Source organism: Mustelus asterias, chromosome 7 (assembly GCF_964213995.1).
Source record: "Mustelus asterias chromosome 7, sMusAst1.hap1.1, whole genome shotgun sequence".
Taxonomy (NCBI): Eukaryota; Metazoa; Chordata; class Chondrichthyes; order Carcharhiniformes; family Triakidae; genus Mustelus; species Mustelus asterias.
In genome coordinates, this window is record NC_135807.1 from 37005920 (window position 1) to 37030246 (window position 24327).

The 24327-nt window shown below is 42.2% G+C and overlaps 1 protein-coding gene and 1 pseudogene across 1 annotated transcript in view; both read left to right on the forward strand.

Annotated features, from left to right (window-relative positions):
* wnt3a (wingless-type MMTV integration site family, member 3A) overlaps positions 1 to 24327 on the forward strand; it is a 68439-nt gene that overhangs the window by 8076 nt on the left and 36036 nt on the right. The gene's annotated exons all lie outside the window — the stretch shown is intronic.
* Positions 7985 to 8200, forward strand: LOC144496252 (U2 spliceosomal RNA; annotated as a pseudogene).

Here is a 24327-nt window from a genome sequence, read left to right on the forward strand (position 1 = left end):
GCTTTCAAAAATTTCTAGATTTTAGAAAGGTTCCAGCAATTGTAAAATCATTATGGAACACTTTTATTCAAGAAATGAGGCAGACAGAAATCACAAGACTATAGGCCAATCAGCCTAACATCTGTCATGGGGAAAATGCTAGAATCCAGTATTAAAGAGCTAATAGAAGGACATTTAGAACGTCATGACACAATCAGGCAGAGTCAAAATGGTTTTGTGAAAGGAAATTAGGGCTGGAATTCTCTCTTCTGCCAACCTCATCAGCTGGAATGTTGTGTACAGTTCTAAGCACCACACTATAGGGAGGACGTGAACACGTTGGAGTGAGTGCATAAGAGGTTTACAAGGACGGTTCCACGGATGAGAAACTTCAGTTATGAGGATAGTTTGGAGATGTTGGAACTGTTCTCCTGGGAGAGAAGAAAGCTGAAGAGATTTGATAGAGATGTTCATAATCATTAGGGGGGCTGGACAGAGTAGATAGGGAGAAACTGTTCCCGCTTGTAAAAAGATCAAGAATGAGAGGGCACAGATTTAAAGTGATTCGCAAAAGAAGCAAATGTGATGTGAGAAAAAACTTTTTCACACGAATGGTTCAGGTCTGGAATGCTGGGCCATGAAGTGTGGTGGAGGCAGGTTCAAACGAGGCATTCAAGAGGGAATTGGTTGATTACTTGAATAGAAACAATATGCAGAGGGATGGGGAAAAGACAGGAGAATGGCACTAAGTCATGATGCTCATTTGAAGAACCAGTGCAGCTGATGGGCTAAATGGCCTCCTTTTGCACTGTAACAGTTTTATGATTTCTGTGATCCAAAGAAAAACATTTTTTAAAAGGCTATGAGATTGAAATTCCAGTGAACATTCATTATGGGCTGATAATCAACTTACTTACACAAGGAAAAGAAAAATAAACTTGCATTTATATAGCATCTTTTGTGACTTGAGGGTCAACTTACTGTTGTGTTATAGGACAATGCAGCTGTCAATTTACACACAGCAAGGTCCCACAAATGACCAGATGATCTGTTTTAGATGCTGTTCGAGAGATACGTTTTGGCTAGGACATTGGAAAATTCACCCAATCTTCTTTGAATAGTGCCATGGGAGTTCTGGTTACTTTCCTATCTCTCCTTTGGTTCTTTCCAAACTCTGGATGGAATTTTCCAGCTGTTGACACCAGCGGGATTCTCTGGTCCCACTACAGTGAATGGAAATGCAGCTGAGCGCTGAAGTCTCCATCCTCACTGGCAGCGGTGGCATAGCGTGGACAGCCGGAAAATTTATCCCTCTATTATTCATGAGATTAACTCCTGATATCTTTCCATCAAACTGCTGAATAGTCAACTTTTCTTTCTGATCCCTGAACTTGCTGACATTGTAAATGCTTCCCACCTTTCAGCTGGACTCCATCTGACTTTCAAATCTGCCGTTACCACACCACTCCTCAAAAATTGCACCTCTGACAGCTCTGTCTTTGCAGACCAGCAACCACCCCCCCCCCATCTCTTACATTTCCACAGATACTGTCACCACCTGCTGAGTTTTTCCAGCACTTTCTGTTCTTATTCTATCCAAGATGGTGACACAGTGGTTAGCACGGCTGCCTCACAGCGCCAGGGACCCGGATTCGATTGCCGGCTTGGGTCACTGTCTGTGCGGAGTTTGCACGTTCTCCCCGTGTCTACGTGGGTTTCCTCCGGGTGCTATGGTTTCCTCCCACAATCTGAAAGATGTGCTGGTTAGGTGCATTGGCCGTGCTAAATTCTCCCTCAGTGTACCCGAATAGGTGCTGGAATGTGGCGACTAGGGGATTTTCACAGTAACTTTATTGCAGTGTTAATGTAAGTTGACTTGTGACAATAAAAGAAAAACCTGTTCCGTTGCTCTTGAAGTATCCACTCAGATTTACAGCCTCGCTTGGGTGAGACCAGAAATTCCTGCCCTAGGTCAATGGAGATTCCCGTTATCAGACCCTCACCCACGCCAACTCCGTGGTGGGCAAGGTGGTAGAGTTCCGGCCAAATCTCCGAGAGAGGCTTGAACCCATGTCATTCGAACTTTGAGATGACAGTCATGAGCAAAGGCCGATTCCTAGGCATTTCTTAATTGCATTGAAACTAACCAGGAAGGTCTATCTTCATCTGAAAAAGTGTGATATGATAGAATATTCTGAATATCATGATCTGATAATGTACAGGTCTCTACAAACAAGCCTTGTATTCCACCTTCACTTTCAACACCTTGGAGATAGGAGTCTGTTTTTAGATTGAGAAAGCATGATGTTTGACACCATTAAAATAGAAGAAAAGGTGGGGGAAATCAACGCAGAAGTGATCAGAGAATTGACTCCCACTGAGGAAATGGTGCAAAATAAGTTTAAAGTTTATTTATTAGTGCCACAAGTAGGCTTACATTAACACTGCAATGAAGCTACTGTGAAAATCCCCTAGTCGCCAACTCCGGCACCTGTTCGGGTACACTGAGGGAGAATTTAGCATGGCCAATACATTTAACCAGCACATCTTTCAGATATGGGAGAAAACTGGAGCACCTGGAGGAAACCCATGTGGACACAGGGCATATGTGCAGGCTCCGCACAGACAGTGACCCAAACCGGGAATTGAACCTGGGTCCCTGGCGCTGTGAGGCAGCAGTACTAACCATTGTGCCACCGTACTGCCCTCGGCTGGCTCCTTAAAAGAAGAGATGTCAACTGTATGCACAACAAGAATCAATTGCCTTTTATTTTATTATTGAGATATCAAGATGATGGTCAAGGCCTGTGGTGTAGTAGGGGAGCAAGTTTGAGAGGAGAGGGAGAAAAGGAAAAAGAAGTTGTTAGCTGGAGCTATGCTTGGGTTTTAAAGTCCTTAGGAGAAAGTATGATTGAGGGAGATAAGTAGTTCCATGGTGCTGATGTCCTGGGAAGTAGCAATTTAGAATTGTGTTCTGTATCTGGAAATCTGGCTGCTTGAAACCTTAATGTGTTTGCATGCAACTCCTTTGTCGTTGCTTGGTTAAAGTGAATGGATTAAGGTGAGCTTGACAGATTATATTTGTACTGCAGTGAATGCTACAATGGTGTACAACTAAATAAAGAACATTTTCATCACATCTTTCATTACCTCAAAACTTCCCAAAGCATTTTACAACCAATGAAATATTCTTGAAGTGAAGCCACTTTTGTAATGCAGGAAATAGGGCAGCCAGGTTGCACATAGCAACGTCCCACAACAGCAATGGGATAATGACCAGATAATCCTGCTTTTAGTGATGTTATCTGCAAGTTAAGATATTCACCGGGACACTCAGGTGAACTCCTTTCCTCTTAGAATAGTGCCATGGGATATTTTATATCTACCTGAGAAGGCATACGTGCCCTCAATTTAACATCACATTTGAGCTCCTTCGGTAGTGCACTGTAATATCAGCCTTGATTTTCCTTCAAGACTCTGGAGTGGGACTTGAACTTGCACCTTCTGACTCAGAGACATGGAAGCTATCGCCGAGCTATAGCTAACATGACAAACCGCTGTAAAATCAATCAGTCAGGTTTATTTATTAAACCTGGAGGTGAAATTCAGTGAAACTGTGAAACACTGAATTGGCAGCCTGTTTTACACCAAGCCTAACTTTGCTCTGTATTAAAGTCCGTGTAAATTGGGTTGCCAATTTACTCTTGCCTATTTCATGTTTCCACCAAAGACCAACGTCACACTCTGCTTTTCTTTGCATTTTGCCGTTCCCAGTTTGAGGGATTTTGGTGCTGAGGAACTCTCACTGCCAAACATCCAAAGTCAGCATTAAGCTCGCCCAGGTCAAGCATATTATCATCCATTTTATTAAGCCCTTCCAGGTACAGTAGCATCAGATGCAAATAACATTCCCTCTATACCAACTAATATCATGCATCAGGGAAAACCTCCAAAGAGAACCTGTTACTGCTCCAGTGTGACCACCATCTTAGATTAGATGCTGGATTCTCCCTCAGTGTACCCGAACAGACGCCGGAGTGTGGCGACTAGGGGAATTTCACAGTAACCTCGTTGCAGTGTTAATGTGAGCCTACTTGTGATATTAATAAATAAACTTAAAACTTCTATGCTAGCCATATGCTCTCTCTCTCTCTTTCGTCCTTCACCCTCTCTATCACAGTGAGAATGCCAAATCCCAATTTTGTCAATGAAGGATTAGAGTCCACATGCCCCAACCCTGCTCACACCCACTTCACATAGGATCTTCACAGCAAGCGGAAATTTTCATCCATTACTCTGAGCTGGATATGATCCTAGGTGCCTGATGTGAAAAGTCAGTGCTTAACATACTGGTGTGTCCTGTTTACCCATTGACTGCAGCTATGCCTACTTTATTCTACCTTTAAACCTTCACAACCCTTTGAATAGATTTTAGCCTATACCTCACTTTCAGGTATTCATATTTCTTTATGTAAATCATCTAGACATTTTGATTGGGTTTCAGCCTGTTTTCCCATTGTCTGGGGAGTGTTTAGTAACAGTTAATTAATGGTACTGTGTAACAGTACTGATGTAACCTATATGTTCTCAGTTGAGTCACTGCATTGGTTTTACATTCCTGTAAGTCAGGTGTATGAGTGTTCAAGTGAATTGAAAGTTACCTAATCAGACATCCACCCTAAATAAACAAAGTAATAAGGCAATGATTAAAGCAAAATACTGCAGGTGTTGGATACCTGAAATAAAAACAGAAAATACTCAGCAGGTCTGGCAGCATCTACAGAGAGCGAAACAGAGGTAACGTTTCGAGTCCAATATGACCCTTTTTCAGAACTGAAGAGTGTTAGAAATGTAATGGTTTATATAGTTGGAGAGGGGGATGGAGGAGGTGAGGCAGAATATTGCAACAACAAAATAGTTGTTTGACCTAACCAATCCAGTGTTTATGTCATACAGGCATTAATCTCATTTTCCTGTCTTATTCCTATTCCTGGATGGCATGGTGGCAGAGTGGTTAGCACTGCTGCCTCACAGCACTAGGGACCCGAGTTCAATTCCCGGCTTGGGTCACTATCTGTGTTTTCACATTCTCATCGTGTCTGGTTTCCTCCGGGCGCTCTGGTTTCCTCCCACAGTCCAAAGATGTGCTGATTACGTGGATTTGCCATGCTAAATTGCCCCTTAGTGTCAGGGGGACTAGCTAGGGTAAATGCATGGGGTTATGGGGATAGGGCCTGGGTGTGATTGTGGTCAGTGCAGACTTGATGGGCTGAAGGCCTTCTTCTGCACTGTAGGATTCTATGAATCTATGAATCTAGGTCAGGGAGAGGTCGAAGCTAAGGAGAGATTGACAAAAATATCATGGACAGCACTATTAAATGTTGAGTTTATCCAGCAGTTTCCACTTTTATTATGGAGTAATAAGTCTCACCTACTGTCAGCCAGTTTGAAGGGAGCACCTATAATGAATGCCGTGTGCATCGGCATTGGGGATCAATACACATGTAGAGTATGTGGGTAGTGTATCTGCATTATAAACATCCCCTTCATCACTGATGGGGGGACTTGAGTGTGTGTCCAAGGATTTTAAATGTGATTTGTTGGTAGAAAACAAAATCTTAAAATCGTGCCTATCCCCTCATCTAGCAATTTTACTTCAATGATTCCAAGGTTTTTGGCTCCAATACCATATTGACTACTCTTTGAAATTGTGAGATAACCCTCAGGACTTGCATGGGGAATCATCTCCCTATAGGACTCATTGAATACGAGCTCCACTTGGTGATTGGTAATTATCTTACCAGATGGAGCTTGTATACTGAGCCCTTTATAAAGCAGGCCCCTGAGTGGGTCTATTATTGTAGTGTCTTGGTTGGGACCTGTTTGTGTTCATCACAGGCTTGCGGTTTTTTGCTTTATTTTACTTTGTGCGATAAGGCACTGTTCCTTTATAGCTGACTCCTGGAGCTATTATAGACAGAAAGCTCCCTTGCACCCATCCTACATCAGTGCTAAATTTGGTCTGAACCTGTGTCCTCCCCTCATGGTCCAATTTGGATTATCTGGTTTGAGCACCATGCATATTAAACATGTCTTACTCCAAGACAATAGTGATGAATTGTAGAACTTTAATTTCACTCAGTTTGAGTTTAGTGCCTCTGAATAGGTTTGAGTAACATGAGAGTGGTGGACATGGTAATCAGAGGTGGTAGCATTTTCCCAGAAGCTGGTAGGAAGCATTGAAGTGAAAGTCCAGCAAAACCTGGAAATCGTCTTGCCACCATTACGCTGCATTGGGTCAACGGAATGAAGAAAGGAGAAAGAAATTCAAAGTAATTGTTAACTTGTTGAGACGGAACCATGTGAACTTCCCCTTCCTAACTTAATGGCATGATAATGGGAAGGCTGGATTAATCAGGATTAAGCATAGCGTGCAATTGTGAATATCTATTAAAGTAGATTAAATGTTAAAGACAAAAACGCGAGATATCCAAATAGTTCACAACCAATCACTATTACAATTCAGAAAAATGTCATGGCCAATTTATGCATATACAGCAAGGCCCCAGAAACAGCAATGAGTTAAATGGCAATATCATCTGTTTATTTATGGTGTTATTTGAAGAATTTTAATGCTGGACAGAACACAAAGAGCATACACTTCTCTAAGTCATGTTGTAGGCTCTTTTATGTTCACTGCATAGGACAGACAGGGCCTGAGTGTAACATCTCATCTGAAAGACAGCACCTATGGGGAATTTCACAGTAACTTCATTGCAGTGTTAATGTAAGCCTTACTAGTGACAAATGAACTTTAACTTTTTACTATGACATTGCAGCATTCTTTCAGCGTCAGCCTAGCTTGTGTTGTTGAGTCCCTTTATTGCTGTGTTGACAGTGGGTAATGTGTAAGGTGATTAAATCACTACCTTAGATTTAAGCTCACTGCACTGCGTAATGTTGTCAAAAATACAGCATTACACATGGAAATAGTTCTCAGCACATCCCCGATAAAGACTTAGCAGCACAGCAGCAGAAGGTCCGATAAAGTTTAGAGCTCATGCGTAGAGTTGATAATGATATTTCCCATTAATAGGCTCTCTGCATTATCATTACACATCAGGCTCAACACCCTTAAAGAACTTTCACGTCATCTTTGTATGTTAATTCTCCCTTACTTCGAGACGTTCAGTTGAAATCTTGGAGACAAGCAGGAAGGGGCCATTTCTGTCTATTGATTGGGATTGAATATGGTGTCTTTTGATAATAGGGAATGTTTATTAAATTATCTTTGAGGCTGATATTAGCCAAGACTCTCCCAACTCTGAGCCTGGAGTACCTCCCCCGAAACTTTGTTCAGTTTCAACCACTCATGTAAATTCACTTGCTCACGTTCAAACTTCACAACAGTGAAATGGTTAATAATGCAGGTGGGGCAAAAACATGCTTCAATCCATAATATAATAGAACACAGTATAAGGTAGTCCCTGGGATCATTTTGTCTGCACTATAACTGATCTTCTCGACATTGGGGATTAATGCTGCATAACATTGGCTTCCTGCCAAAGTGTTAAGAAGCCTGCTTGACAGCAAAAAGCTTAAACACCCCCGCAAGATGAGAAAGAGTTTCCTTCAATCAAATTACTTCAAAATTATTTGAAGCTGCCTTGTTCAAACAATTAATACAGTCAGCAGCTGAGTCATACAAATCCAAAAATGTCCCAATTTCGACCTAAGGTCTACGGTGAGTTTGTTGAATTGAGTTACAATTGACCCCAGTATGTCGGAATAAAAATGTAGGGGAAAGACACTAGCATTCCCAAGGTTCATCATAACAACAAGAAAAAATTGGATTCATATGCACTATTAACAGAGTAAAGAAGTCCACAGAACTTCACAGGAGTATAATCAGACCAAAATTGACACTGTGTCTAAGATTAAGACATTACGTCAGGTGACCAAAATATTATGGTCAATGAGTTAGGCTTTAAGAAGCATCAAGCCAATTGCTTCTCGGCCTTTTGGCTAAGATCAAGCCTCAGATCAAGCCCAAGATCAGGTGCAATGCCTTTTCTTGTCGGTGTGTATCTTGCTCTTGTGGGGACCGCGAATTGGATTCAATTTGAATTTGGTTTTTGGAGGAAGCAAGGAGATGGATTTGGATTTGTCCAGTCCACTCTGTGCATTGGCTCTTTAATTTTAAGAATGGAGTAAAAATTTTGAAAAAGAAGCATCTTAAAAGGTGGAGGGATACAGGTGAAGAGGTTTAGGGACAGATTTCCAGAGGTTAGTCCTCAGAGAGCTGAAGGCCATTAATGATGAGGCAAATAAAGTGCACAAGTAATTGATAAATACCTCACACCTATTGTGTTGTGAGGTTCCTGGAATCAAGCACTCAACCGGGAATATCAATAGGACTTCCCCTCGGGTTGTGAACACTGGAAGATGAAACACTTACTGAGATTCAGAGTTTAAAATCTGCAAGGCGAAGGTTATCAGGATGCAGAAGGGTAGGATGCAGGAGAGCATTTAGGAGCTACTTTGTTTAAGTAAAACATTGCTTTACATTATTATTCAATTAAACAAGTCCAGAAAAAGCTGTTCACCAGCTTTTAAATAAAATAGATTAATGATTAATATTGGTCTCATTTGATTAAGTGCTATCTTGGCTTGCTTTCAAAAAGGCAGAGTAAAGAGAATGCAAAAGTGATGAATATCCAGGTCAGATCAATATGGTCACTGTCCTTTCCCACCCACCCTCCCAGAGATATTAGACAATGCAGCAAATCCTTGAAACTTAACATCACTTATGAGAGTAACTAGCACTGTATTGCTCTTGAAGAGGTACACAGGAGATTTATCAGAATGATACCATGAAAAGACTTCAATTAAGTGAAGTGTAATGACTCTAACAAGACCCATGAGGTGGAATTCTTAGAATATGAGCTCTCTGATTAAGGCAGTAATGAGTTGGCCTATCTGCCCATGTGTATTTATTTATTAGTGTCACAAGTAGGCTTACATTAATACAGCAATGAAGTTACTGTGAAAATCCCTTAGTCGCCATATTCGGGCGCCTGTTGGGGTACAGTGAGAGAAAATTTAGCATAGCCAATACACATAACCAGCAGATCTTTCAGACAGTGGGGGGAAACTGGAGCACCCAGAGGAAACCTATGCAGACACGAGGAGAGCATGCAGACTCTGCACGGACAGTGACTCAAGCTGGGGATCGAACCCAGGTCCCTGGTGCTGTGAGGCAGCAGTGCTAACCTTTGTGCCACCGTGCCACCCCTTATAATGTGGAGTGTCAGTGTTACTGGCACTCTGGGTTTGTACTCTTGTTGAGGAAGTACCTGGTGGAATATTACTGACTTATGTAAATAAAGCTTAGTCTGGTGAAGGGATACTGGCCTCTGAGGAGTTATTTCATGAAGAGATTTTAGAAGATGTGATTACTCTCCCCATGAACAGAGATCAGACAAAGCTAAGGAAAGATTTAATAGAAGGATTTTGAGTAAAATGTTTCCAATGGCACATGGTTTGGTAATCAGAGGACACATCATTGACAAAAGAGCGATGAAATGATTATATTCTTGGCAGCAAGTTGTTCTGGAATGCACTGTCTGAAAAAGATTTGGAAGCAAATTCAATCGCAAATTTCATCTGGAAATTGGACGTAAACTTTGTAATGAAAAAATTGTAGGATTATGGAATAAATTGGATGGCTCAGACCTGATGGACCAAATGGCCCCCTTCTGTACTATATGTTTCTACATAGGGTGGTGGTGTGGGAGTCGAGGTTGCTGTGGCAACATAGGTTTTCACATGCATTTGATAGCCTGGAGCAGTGGATAGTGAGGTTATAGGCTCCAATTTCTTTCCATCACATGAGTGACCAGGATTCTCTCCCACTTGTATCACCCAACATTGACATATATTGAAAGAATTTGCAGATTGATATTCAACCTGTCTTGTTGCAATATGAATGGACTTTCCTTGGCCAAAGATGTGCGGGTTAGGTTGAATGGCCATGCTAAATTGACCCTAGTGTCAGAGGGATTAGCGGGGTAAATGTCTGGGGTTATGGGAATAGGGCCTGGGTGGGATGGTGGTCAGTACAGACTTGATGGGCCGAATGGCCTCCTTCTGTACTGTAGGGATTCTATGATTCTAAGTCATAGGGTAGGACCTGGACCTGGAGCTTCTAGCTCAGAGGCAAGAACACTACCCACTGCGTCCCAAAACCCCCTTTTTATGGTGTATTGCAAGAATATGTAAGGCAATGATACCTAGGGCAATGCCAAATTGTACTGCAGATATATTTTATTGTTGTCTTGCTGATGTATTTTATTTTTAGCGTGTTGAGAGTGCATTTTTTATTATTTGTATAATGTATGTTTCTTATTTATTTGTACATGGGATGTTGGTTCCACTGGCTCGGACAACATTTATTGCTCATCCTTAATTGCCTTTGAGAAAGTGATGGTGAGCTGCCTTCTTGAACTGCTGCACTCCATGTGGTGTAGGAACAACCACAGTGCCATTAGGAAGATAATTCCAAGATTTTGATCCAGTGAAGGAATGGCAATATGGGCTGCGATTCTGTGGGAGTATTTCACTGGCAGTGCTAGCCAGGTGGTATTCAACCACTTTTAGTGGATAAAAATATTCAAAGTGGGAACCATGCCATCCAGCCTGACTTCCCACAGAGATTGGGGTGCATCCTTAAAGGCTTCAGAGTCCTTTAAAACGCAGAGTTATGTTACAGGCCCCCCTCCCCCACCCACGGAGACGGCGACCCCCCTACTGACAAGCGTTACATCGGCCAACCCTTCACCACTGAGGGGCTACTTCCCTGCCTGCCAACCCTGAATGAATGGGTCGCCCCCCACGCCCCCCCCCCACTTCCACCCTTACACCACACAGGCATGAGGGTGACCCAACATCCCCAAACCCCACCAACCCCCCAACAGCAAAAGAAAAACTAACGAGGGGTCATGAAAAGCCCTGCTGCCCTCAGCCCCACCCCTTCAAGCCCCGCCTCTTAGCAGTGACACCATGGCACTGACCCTTGTTATCCTGGCCATTCACTGCCAAGGTGTCACTTGCCAGGGTATCAGGGTATCACTGTCTGGCAGTGAGTGGCCAGGACAGCAGGGGTCAGTGCCAGGGTGTCACTTGCTAGGGTGTCACTGTCAGTGTGGCAGTGGGAGCGGTGCCAGCCTCTTCTTTGGCTGAAAGTAACTTCCAGTGCAGGCATGCTATTCCAGCATGAGAGGTTGAAGAAAACCCACTCTTTAAAAAAAACAGTGAGGCAAGGTCTTCAGAGCAAAGCACAAGTCTGTTTAAAAAAAACTGTGGTTAGAGAAGAGAGAGTACTTCAGATTCAAGCAACTGTGAAGGAAAACAAAAGCAAACCAGGTTGCCGTGTGCTGTGAACTTTCCTGGACCCGTCAATCACGGTGGCTTTTAAAGCATACTGAAGCATGAAATTGAATGTAAACAAAGCATTTCAAAGCTTTTCAGTTTTCTAGAAAGGCTCAGAGACTAGAAAAAACTGCAGTGTTAAAAGAATGGTGATGTTTCCGTGCTGTAAACCCCTATGACTCTATGACTGCACTCCCTAAGCAGAGGAAATTATGTTGCTCCATTCAAGTTATTCTATTCACTTCATAAATACTTTACATAATTTATAAAACCCTTATTAAAGCGGAGAACCCTGGGAAAATATGCAATCTCCATCCCGGGCCGGAATCGAACCTGGGTCCCTGACGCTGTGAGGCAGCAGTGTTAATCACTGTGCCACCATGACACCCTATAATAATGTTTACTTTCTATTTATTTCAACCAAGCCTTCTGTTTCCTTTCTATTGATCGAATTAATCTTATTCTCCCTCTCAAATCTGGAAAGTGAGCTTCATTCACCTCCAATTGGGTTAAGTACTCCACTGTTCTATTTGTCCGCTCCACAGAGATATTTTGATTCTGTTTTGGGTCAGGTGATTTTCATGATGGTCTTTTTTGTAAATCGCTCGAATGCCCGAAGAAAGGGAACAGCACCAGCCTTACAGTTACGTGATGACCCTCTTCCTTTCTCTCCTTACATAGCAGGAAGCAATCAGGAGATTACAGTCCTTGAAATCTTTTAGTCCTGAGCTCTTTAAACTCTCTCTGTAAGACCTCAAACATTCTTCTTTCCATGTGATTGTTTCCCACAAATACACTACTTTTCTTTGCTCAGCTTCTCTGCTCAGGAGATTTCTACTGGATTTTCTTTCTCTTAGCACCAGTGAGGCAACATTCATTTGGTAATCCTTTTCATAACTGCATAAGGAAGCTTTTCACCAACTATAAAATGTCCTCCTTGCTCCATTGTGCTACCCAGCAGCTCAAAAACACCCTCCTTTGATTTATTGTCACTGGCCACCACAGACTTGCCCAAAGCATGAATGTGACTTGCCACTTATAAGTCTAAACCTTAACGTTGTCCCAGTCATGCTGCATCTAGGAACAGGTTGCTTCAGTATCTAAGGAGTTGTGTATAGTACTGGACACTGTGCAATCATCAGCGAACATCCCCACTTCTGATCTTATGATGGAGGAAAGGTCATCGATGAAGCAGCTAAAGATAGTTATGCCTAAGGCACCACCCTGAGGAATTCCTGAGACTGAGATGTTTGGTCTCCAAATACCATTACTGTCTACCTTTGTGCTAAATATGACTCCTACTAGTGAACAGTGTTCTTTACCCCACCCCACTTAGATTTCCATTGACTGCAATTTTGCTTGGGCTTCTTGATGCCTCACTCTGTCAAATGCTGCCTTGATGTCAAGGACAGTCACTTGCACCCCACCTTTAAAATTCAGTTCCTTTGTCTCTGTTTTGACCAAGGCTATAATAAGATCTGCTGCCAAATGGTTTTGTTGGAACCTAAACTGAGAACGGATGGACAAGCAATTGACAGGTAAGTGATTTGACAGCAATGTCATTGAATCACTTTGCTGATGATTGAGAGTAAACCAACATGGTGGCAGTTGCCTGGATTGAATGTGTTCTCTTTTTGTTGACAGGATATATCTGGGCAATCTTTCACATTGCTGGGTAGATGCTAGTGTTGTAGCTGTACTGGAAGAGCTTGGCTGTAAAGGCACAGCTGGTTCTGAAGCGCAAGTTTTCAATACTGGAGCTGAAATGTTTTCAGGGACTATAGCCTTTGCTGTGTCTAGTGTCTTTGGCCATTGTAGAGTCTGTAGATCATAGAGTCTCCTCATCCAGTTAGTTGTTCATTTTTCGAACATCATTCACAACTAGATGTGACAGGATTGCAGATCTTTGATCTGGACTGTTAGTTGTCGAATCATTTACCTCTATTGCATGCTGCTTCCATTATTTAGCTTGTATATCGCCCTGTGTTGTCAGGGGGTTGCTACCTCATTTTTAGGTAAGCTTGGTACTGCAGCTCTCCCACCCTCCTGATTGAATCAGGGTTGTACCCTTAACTTCATGGTTGCAGTTCGCTCTGTTACAACAGTGACTGTACTTTTTTAAAAAGTGCTTCATCAGCTGCAAAGCATTTTCAGAAGTCCCGAGATCAGGAAAGGTATTATCCAAATGCAAAATATTTATTAATATACTGATTGCCATGGAGTTCCTCCTTATATTTCATGCTCAAGTCCAAACTGCTAATTCTCTTACTCTCGTTCTATGCTTCTAAAACTTCATTCTAACTCTTTTAAACTCTCTAACAATGCTTTAATGCAATTTCTTACAGATTTGGCGATACTAAAGTTTGAGGTCACGTACCAACCGACTCAAGAACAGCTTCTTCCCTGCTGCTGTCAGACTTTTGAATGGACCTACCTTGCATTAAGTTGATCTTTCTCTACACCCTAGCTATGACTGCAGCACTTCATTCTGCACTCTCTCGTTTCCTTCTCTATGAACGGTATGTTTTGTCTGCATAGCGGGCAAGAAACAATACTTTTCACTGTATACTAATACATGTGACAATAATAAATCAAATCAAAAAACCTCCCCTCCTTGTAGAAATGATGGTTTAGTTCTTCCATGATTTCCTTCTTTTAAAAGATGTATTCTATGCTATCATTGTTTTTACATCCTTATTCAGAGGCAAAGAAAGATTCAATTGTCACCAATCTTGCAACAACACATTACAAAATAACTGAGGAATGCAAAGTTTTAAATGCAGACTTTTCCTTGGTACATCAGTATATTTCAATACAGCTAATATATTGGGATAGTTTACTGTCAGTGTCTTTTGCTTTGATACCTTTTGACATGTTGCTGGTACATTATTATATTGGTGTTTTGATAATATATCATGTCATTAACTGGTAGATCTCTCAAAGTATTGCTTGCAGCAATCCAGAATCTGAATTGTACTTTCTTATGTTTAGCACAGTTGCGTGACAGGTTAATCACAATCTGTCCATGCCATCAATAAGCTCAATTTATTCCAGTGATACGTCACCCTCTTGACATATTAAACATGTTACAACAGCTAAAAGATACAAGCCTCGTAGATATCACATAATTTACAGATCATTCTTCAATCCTTTATTCTTCCCTCTCTAAAATCTCTGTCTCAATTCTGTTTAGAACATAGAAAAACTACAGCACAAACAGGCCCTTCGGCCCACAAGTTGCGCCGGTCATGTCCCTACCTACCTAGGCCTATATATAGGCTTACCTATAACCCTCAATCTTATTAAGTCCCATGTACTCATCCAGAAGTCTCTTAAAAGACCCTATCGAGTTTGCCTCCACCACCATTGACGGCAGCCGATTCCACTCACCCACCACCCTCTGAGTGAAAAACTTATCCCTGACATCTCCTCTGTACCTACGCCCCAGCATCTTAAACCTGTGTCCTCTCGTAGCAGCCATTTCAGCCCTGGGAAAAAGCCTCCGAGAATCCACCCGATCTATACCTCTCAACATCTTGTATACCTCTATCAGGTCACCTCTCATCCTTCGTCTCTCCAAGGAGAAAAGACCGAGCTCCCTCAACCTATCTTCATAAGGCATGCCACCCAATCCAGGCAACATCCTTGTAAATCTTCTCTGCACCCTTTCAATAATTTCTACATCCTTCCTGTAATGAGGTGACCAGAACTGAGCACAGTACTCTAAGTGGGGTCTGACGAGGGTCTTATAAAGCTGCATCATTATCTCCCGACTCCTAAACTCAATCCCGCGATTGATGAAGGCCAGCACACCATACGCCTTCTTAACCACCTCCTCTACCTGCGAGACCAATTTAAGAGTCCTATGGACCCGGACCCCAAGGTCCTTCTGATCCTCTCCACTGCTAAGAGTCTTACCCTTGATATTATACTCCTTCATCCCATTTGACCTGCCAAAATGTACCACTACACATTTATCCGGGTTGAAGTCCATCTGCCACTTCTCCGCCCAGTCTTGCATCCTATCTATGTCACGCTGCAGCTTCTGACATCCCTCCAAACTATCCACAACACCACCAACTTTCGTGTCGTCGGCAAACTTACCAACCCATCCCTCCACTTCCTCATCCTTTTTCTCGTACTTATATTTTTACTTTCTCTATTGGTTTATAGGACTTGCTAAGGATGCAAATGTTTTATTTGTTTTCTTCATCCTTTCTCCCTCTCTGGAATATTTTCTTCCCAGTTATATATGGTGAGAAAGAATATGTTTTGCTGTCCTTTACTTCCCACATTATATTTGGCAGTTCTTGCTAAAACTGTTCTTGGTGCATCATTAAACAGGGAAGATATTTGTTTCTGCATTGGCTAGGTTGTCGCAATTGTGTAAGGTGTTGGTGAGACCACATCTGGAGTATTGTGTTCAGTTTTGGCCTCCTTATTTGAGGAAGGATGTGGTGGCATTGGATGCAGTTCAAAGGAGGTTCATCAGATTGATTCCGAGGATGAAGGGGTTGATGTATGAGGAGAGATTAAACAGTTTGGGCTTGTACTTGCTGGAGTTCAGCAGGATGCAAGGGGATCTGATCGAGGTATATAAAATTTAAAAAGGGATTGATAAAGCAAATGTAGATCAAATGTTTCCTCTTATGGAGCAATCTCGAACAAGAGGCCACAGGTATAGGTTGTGAGGCAGTAGATTTAAAACTGAGATGAGGAGGGACGGCTTCTCGCAGAGGGCGGTGAATTTGTGTAACTCGCTGCCCCATAGCACAGTGGAATCTGAATCGTTGAATGGTTTCAAGAGGGATTTGACATATTTCTAATAGGAAAGGGATAAGGGGAGATGGGAAACAGGTGAGGAGGTGGACTTGAGACCGGGAGAGATCAGCCATGATCTGATTGAATGGCAGAGCAGATTTGAAGGGCTGAATTTGCCTACTTCCGCTCCTAATTCTTATGTTCCTGAACTTGTGATGAATGTTTGGACAATTGAGTCTGATCAGACACAATGTCAAAACTCAGCATCAAAGCATCTCATCAACATGCTCTGCAGATTCTGCAGGACATTGGTGAGACCACACCTATAATACTGTGTGTTTTTGGTCTCCTTACTTAAAGAGAGATGTACTTTCATTGGAAGCAGTTCAGAGAATGTTCACTAGGCTAAGATCCTAAGATGAAGGAGTTGTCTTAAGAGGAAAGATTGAGTGGGTTGGACTTGTGTTCATTGGCATTTAGAAAAATGAGAAGTGGGACTAGCTGCGGAGTTTAATAAAAAGGGCGGCATGGACAAGTTGGGCCGAAGGGCCTGTTTCCATGCTGTAAACCTCTATGACTCTATGGTCTTATTGAAACACGTAAGATTCTGAGGGAACTTGACAGGGTAAATGCTGAGAGGATGTTTCTTCTTTTGATTTGATTTATTATTGTCACATAGAACATAGAACATAGAACATTACAGCGCAGAACAGGCCCTTCGGCCCACGATGTTGCACCGACCAGTTAAAAAAAAAACTGTGACCCTCCAACCTAAACCAATTTCTTTTCGTCCATGAACCTATCTACGGATCTCTTAAACGCCCCCAAACTAGGCGCATTTACTACTGATGCTGGCAGGGCATTCCAATCCCTCACCACCCTCTGGGTAAAGAACCTACCCCTGACATCGGTTCTATAACTACCCCCCCTCAATTTAAAGCCATGCCCCCTCGTGCTGGATTTCTCCATCAGAGGAAAAAGGCTATCACTATCCACCCTATCTAAACCTCTAATCATCTTATATGTTTCAATAAGATCCCCTCTTAGCCGCCGCCTTTCCAGCGAAAACAATCCCAAATCCCTCAGCCTCTCCTCATAGGATCTCCCCTACCATGTATTGGTATACAGTGAAAAGTATTGTTTCTTGCGTGCTATACAGACAAAGCATACCATTCATAGAGTACACAGGGGAGAAGGAAAGGAGAGAGTGCAGAATGTAATGTTACAGTCATAGCTAGGGTGTAAAGAAAGATCAACTTAATATAGGGTAGGTCCATTCAAAAGTCTGATGGTAGCTGTTCTTGTGGGCAAATCTAGGCTTGGGGGCACAGTTTTAACACAAAGACAAGATAGAATTACTTCTCTAAGGGTCATTGGTCTTTGGAATTCTCTTCCGCAGTGAGCAGGTGGATAGCAATGTGTTGTTCAAGGCTGAGTTATAGACAGACTTTTGATCTACAGAGGAGTCAGGGATTATGGGAGGTGGCAGAAAAGACACAAATGCAATAGCAATGATCTTATTAAATGACAGAGCAGATTTGATGGGCTGAATGACCTTCTAGCACTGCTGCCTCACAGCGCCAGGGTCTTGGGTTCAATTCCCGGCTTGGGTTATTGCCTGTGTAGGGTCTGCACATTTTCCCTGTGTCTGCGTGTGTTTCCTCCGGATGCTCCAGTTTCCTCCCACAGTCCGAAAGAAGGTGCTGGTTTGATGCATTGGCCATGCTAAAATTCTCCCTCAGTGTACCCGAACAGGCGCCAGAGTAAATATTCTTGTTCCTCTTTTTCATGAACATATGATCTAATTCAATCATCAGTCTCTCTCAACAGCACAACAAAACCTCAACAAGCAACTCTTGAGTTAAGAACTGTTACTTAACTTCTATTAAACACTTAAAAAGCACCACTCACCCTTTTACGTTATGCCATTCTTTGTGATTTTTCTCTCATGTGACACCATTTCTCTAGGGAACTCTGGATATTGTAGTTCCACATAGGGTAAGAACAATCCCCGTGATGCTTCTCTTTCTCATGCAGAATTTATCTACAGAAGCTTGAATTCCCCAGCACCCACGGCTCAGATAAAATTTCTAACTCTGGGACTGAAGCAAAACTCAAGCCCTAGGCCACAAAAAAAGGGGCAAGGCTCTGTGGAGGGACCACCTAACAGGCATTGCTAACATTAAGTGATTAATTTTATTGTTAAGTTTAATTATTTCAGTGTGAATTATTCAATCTTATTTTGAAGAAACAGTTAATGTTGCAAACGTTAATTTTTACAACTAAATATTTAGCTGAGTTAGCAGTTCTAAGTAGCAATGGAAACGTTCTGACAAAGGAAATTGAATAATGTGATTTCTAATATTTAACTATTTTATGGGTAGTCTTGGTCTGGGTCTCTTTCATCAGCAAATCATTGTGGTAAACCTTTCCATTCGATCAAATCAGAAAAGTGCTTCCCTTGATTTTCAGTCTTTAACCTCATTTCAATGTACCAACCCAGCCTAATATTATCTGCCTAACTCACATTTTTTAAACATGATTGCCGGAATTTTACCGGCACATCCGCCCGAGGCTCGTAAAATCACGCCCAAGGCCAACGGAGAATGCCGTTCTGCGAGCCTCACCCGCCCCGATTTCAGGGCGGGCATGCCGGTAAAATCAGGGCCACGGGGTGTTTCAAGTGTTTTTCAGTGTTAGTGAGCTGCTGGTGTATTTTAACATTGGCACGTTGCTGGTACCTTTTAATCTAGGTGTTTTAATCTCTAGGTTAGCAATGGGCAACCTAGGCTAGTCAGTGGACCGAAAGAGAAAATGCTGGAAAATCTCAGCCGGTCTGGCAGCATCTGTAAGGAGAGAAAATAGCTGATGTTTTGAGTGCAGATGACCCTTTGTCAAAGTGAGTGAGTGAACCGTATGAGTGACCCTCTTTCATTTCAGTGGGTCGCAAAATTGAAATTAGGTTTGCTCACTAATCATAATGAAATTAATTACATTTGAGATAAAGGAAAAATAATGCGGATGCTGGAATCTGAAACAAAAAAAAAAGAAAATGCTGGAAAATCTCAGCTGCTCTAAGGAAGGGTCATCCAGACTCAAAACCTTGGCTCTATTCTCTCTCCGCAGATGCTGTCAGACCTGCTGAGATTTTCCATCATTTTCTTTTTTTTAAAATTACATTTAATACATGCAGAATATTTCACAATGTGTTTTGGAAAATGCTTAATCATTTATATATTAATGGAACTGTCATCAATTTCAAATGGCAAAAACAAAAGAAACATTTACACTTTGGATGCAGAGGGAGCGCACAACTTTCACAGTCAACATTCTGTGCAATCAACATGCGCCTCACTTCACTTGCCCTTGCTTTATGTACGTATCACTTCAGTCATACTGGTGAGAAAAAATCTATGTGGACGGAAATCAGCAGAATGTAGCAACCCTGCACATGGGCAATGGTCAACAAAATGTCTTGTGAGCTGCACTCAGAACCCCAATGGGCCGCAAGTGGCCCCTGGGTCGTAGGTTGCCCAGCACTGCTCCAGCGGCTTTCAATGTTGGTGTCTATTTTAAGGTGAGATTAAATTAGAGCATTGATGGCATAATTTGAAACTAACATGTTGTTGGTGCGTTGCTGGTATAATTGGGTAAATTGCTGTAGTTCAATGTTCACGGACAACTGGTATTTTGAATATTGGTATATTTTTGTGTTGCCTTGTTCCCTGTGCACTTTATCATTATTCATTAGTGATTTGATTTGATTTATTATTGTCACATGTATTAACATACAGTGAAAAGTATTGTTTCTTACGCGCTATACAGACAAAGCATACCGTTCATAGAGAAGGAAACGAGAGAGTGCAGAATGTAGTGTTACAGTCATAGCTAGGATGGAAAGAAAGATCAACTTCATGCAAAGTAAGTCCATTCAAAAGTCTGATGGCAGCAGGGAAGAAGCTGTTCTTGAGTCGATTGGTACATGACCTCAGACTTTTGTATCTTTTTCCCAGCGGAAGAAGGTGGAAGAGAGAATGTCTGGAGTGACTGGGGTCCTTAATGCTGGCTGCTTTGCTGAGGCAGCAAGAAGTGTAGACAGAGTCAATGGATGGGAGGCTGTTTTGAGTGATGGATTGGGTTACATTCATGTCATTTTGTAGTTCCTTGCAGTCGTGGGCAGAGCAGGAGCCATACCAAGCTGTGATACAACCAGAAAGAATGCTTTCTATGGTGCATCTGTGAAAGTTGGTGAGAATCGTAGCTGACATGCCAAATTTCCGTAGTCTTTTGAGAAGGTAGAGGCATTGGTGGGCCTTCTTAACTATAGTGTCAGCATGGGGGGACCAGGACAGGTTGTTGGTGATCTGGACACCTAAAAACTTGAAGCTCTCGACCCTTTCTATTTCGTCCCGTTGATGTAGACAGGAGCATGTTCTCATTAGTGTTTTTAAATATAGCGAACAGTGTAGAGTTTTGGTCACCCGACTTGAGTTGGGACATATTTGCATTGGAAGCCGTTCAGAGAAGGTTTGCTGAATTCCAGGGACGAGAGATTTCTCTTGTGAGGAAATGTTGAGCAGATTGGGCGCCTTACTCATTGGAGTTCAGATGAATGAGTGGTGATCTTATTGAAACATACAAGATTTTGAGGGGGAGAGGGGTGGGGGAGGGCTTGAGAGGATGAATGCTGAGATGATGTTTCTTCTCATGGGGGAATCTAGAACTAGAGACTACAGTTTAAAATTAAGGGTTCACCATTTAAGATGGGGTTGAGGAATTTCTTCTTTGAAGGTGATTAGATTTTGGAATTCTCATTCCCAAAGGGCAGTGGAGGCTGGGTCCTTGAATATATTCAAGGCTGAGTGAAACAGATTTGTGACTGATAAGAATGTTAAGGGTTATGGCAGGAGAGTGAAGTTAAGACCGCAATCAGCAGAATGTGGCAACCCTGCACATGGGCAATGGTCAGCAAAATGTTTTGTGGGCTGCACTTTGAACCCAAGTGGGCCGCAAGTGGCTCCCGGGCCATAGTTTATCCACCACTGCTGAGAGCAAAATCCTGTACCCCATCCAGTGCACAATAGTGGGGGACAATTGGGAAATCTATAGGAAAGGGGAGGAGGCTCCATAAAACATCTCTCTTCTCAGTCACTATCTACTTGGTAATTTTAGCTAAAATGCTTGCAAATATTTCACCTTGCACTGATGCATTGGATGTTATGCTGTTGTAAGAGATAAGATTAATATACTTGCAAGCGCCTTTTATAAAAAGTAGTTATCCCACTTGAGCACCACTTGACATCCCCACAATTATGGATGGCGGTAGTTAGTAAAATTGATTTACAATTCACATTAGGAAACAATTGATTACATTGGTTAAGATTATGGATCCTGACAAAGTGTTGAAGATCTGCACATTAGAACAAGCATTCAGCTGGGCTTTTCCAATGCAACTGTGGAACAGTGGAAAATGCCCCTGTTAACAAAAAACAGATTACCTAGCCAGTGACTGCGATTCTAATAAGCAACAGTAATGGATAGATACCAGTACACCAATCACTTAACATTAATAATGGGTCAGTGTTTAGCATCCATAATGTAGAATAAAATTAATACATACTTCAGAAGATATGAGTTTTATCAGGACAGTGAACATGGACTTTTGAAGGGCAAGTTATACCTAGCAATCAAAAGGCCTTTGATACTACATGGGAGACTTCATGATAAAGTTAAGGTATATAATTTTTTTAAAAAGAAAGTTTAAGAAGTAATGGAACAGAGTATGGCTAACTGATCTTTTTCAGCCATTAACGCAGTAATTTATATTTAATGGAGGTGACAGGGATTTTGCCCATTGGCTGGAAAGCTGACCAGGCACAGTCCCACATTGTCTCTTTTCGAGAAGGCCTGCCAAGGCACTAACCGGGCAGTGGCAGACATTCCCCAGGATCGAGGACACTGGGGGGGCGGACGTCCTGCCGGGTAATAAGAAGCTGGCAGTTCTTCTACTTGGCTGTGCCACCAGGGAGGCAGTAGCTGCTACATGCAGTTTGCCCACCCAAAGCCTAGGATTGGCAAGGGCAGGTGTGCGATGACGGGATTGTGGGATGTGGGTCACTTGGGAGGAGAATCAGCAGGAAGGTGAAGGGACAGTTATCAGCTAATGATGTGTCCCTCAATCAGGCACTGAGTACCTTCGAACAAGGGAACTTTGCCAGAAGCCTGTAAGCAACACCTACAGGATTAGCTTTTCGTGTTTCCCGCATGATCAGTCCCCTGACCATAACTGGATGAATACCGGTTGCGTTAGGATGAGATCCTTAATTGGCCGTTAATTGTCCTCTTCAGGGACACAATTAGCTTCAAAGTGGGAAGGCTGCACATGAAGCTTCCCACCATGGACTTAATTGGCGCAGTGGTGGGAAGGCAATGGGGTTCCCATGTACCACACCTCCACCCGATTAAATACTCCACAACACCAAACTCGTCACCAGGGAGTGGATAAATTTTGCCCAATGATTTGTTATGATCTGAATGGCTGAAAGTATAATGGAAGTACATTCAACAACTTCCAAAGGGAATTGGATAAATATTGAATGGAATACAATTGTTGGCTAAATGAGGAAAAGGCAGGGAAGTAGTTCTGATTGGTAGCTGTTACTAAGAACCAACAAAGACATAATGGACCAACTGGCCCCTTACAGACTGTATCATTCTATGTTTTTCTGAACAGGAAAGCTGTAAATCCCAGGGACAATTGTTGGGACTACAGTATTATTCATCTTGATGCTTATAAAGAATTGAACTTTGAATATATATATCGGCATTTGAAAATGGCACAAAATTATGAATAAAGAAAATCATGAAGTGGATTCCGTGGCAGCACAAGTTAGTAGATTGGGTAGATAAATGCCTTATGCAATTTTTCAGGAAAATGCAACATAGTAAAGCTTGAGAGAAAGAATAAGAGACTTGGGTGTTCAGATACCACCCCCCCCCCCCCACAAAAAGTGAGGGTGGACATATGGACAAAGTTATAAACCAAGCTCCATAGATTCTACAATTTATTAATAGTGCAAGTTCTGACAGTAAGCTGTCAGAGGTGCTGTGTTTTTGTTGGGTGTTAAACCCGTATTTGTCTGCTTCTCATTTCTTTTGCTTGCAAAATCAGGAAGATTATGTTTGTTATCCTTCCCTAACTGCCCTGAGGAGGTGATAACAAGCCTTGTCCTTGATCAATAGTTACTTCAGTGCTGGTGTTGGGTGGGGAAGACCAGTGACCAAAATTGTTAATAGAATTTTGGCCTTTATTTCAAGAGAATTGGAATGTGAAGGGAAGGAAGCAATTCCTCAGTTTTAATGAGAATTGTGGTCTGCTTGAGGCACTGAAACTTAGAATGTTTGCATTTGCATTTGGAAAAGGTACAGTGTAGATTCACTAGTGATTCTTGGGTTTAAGTTCATAAGATACCGGAGCAGAATTAGGCCATTCGGCCTATCGAGTCTGCTTTGCCATTCGATCATGGCTGATATGCTCCTCATCCCCATTTTCCTCCCTTCTCCCCATAACCCTTCAACCCATTACCAATTAAAAATCTGTCTAACTCCTCCTTAAATTTACGCACTGTCCCAGCATCCACCACACTTTGGGCTAAATTAGGAGAGCAAGTTAGATAATCTTGACTTCTGTTTGCAAATTGTATCAGAATAAAGGTAATATAACTAGCTAGAAAAACTGAACATGCTGGGAATATTGTCCAGAAGAGGAATTCTCCAACTTATTAATTTAATGTCCCTTTTTCAAATGAATTAATAATTGACACCTCCATTTAAATTATAATGCTCCAAAACATGGAAGTGCTGCATGTAAAATATGAAAAAGTATTTATTTAGATTTCCAAGAGATGCGCCTGCCTGCTCCTCATTGCAGTCTGACTATCCTTTGCAGAAGGGTGAAAACAGCACTAAGGCAGAAGGAGAAATCAGGCGCAATGGGGAAACACATCACATTGAGAGCAGGAAGCCTGAAAACCAGGAGCATGGAATGAACATGTTGCGATGCTTATTAAGCACATCCAATGGGTCGAGCCAGTCCCACTTACAGTGTGGGTGTTGCTGAGAGGACTGCAGCAGGAGTATCAGTGGTGACATTGAGAT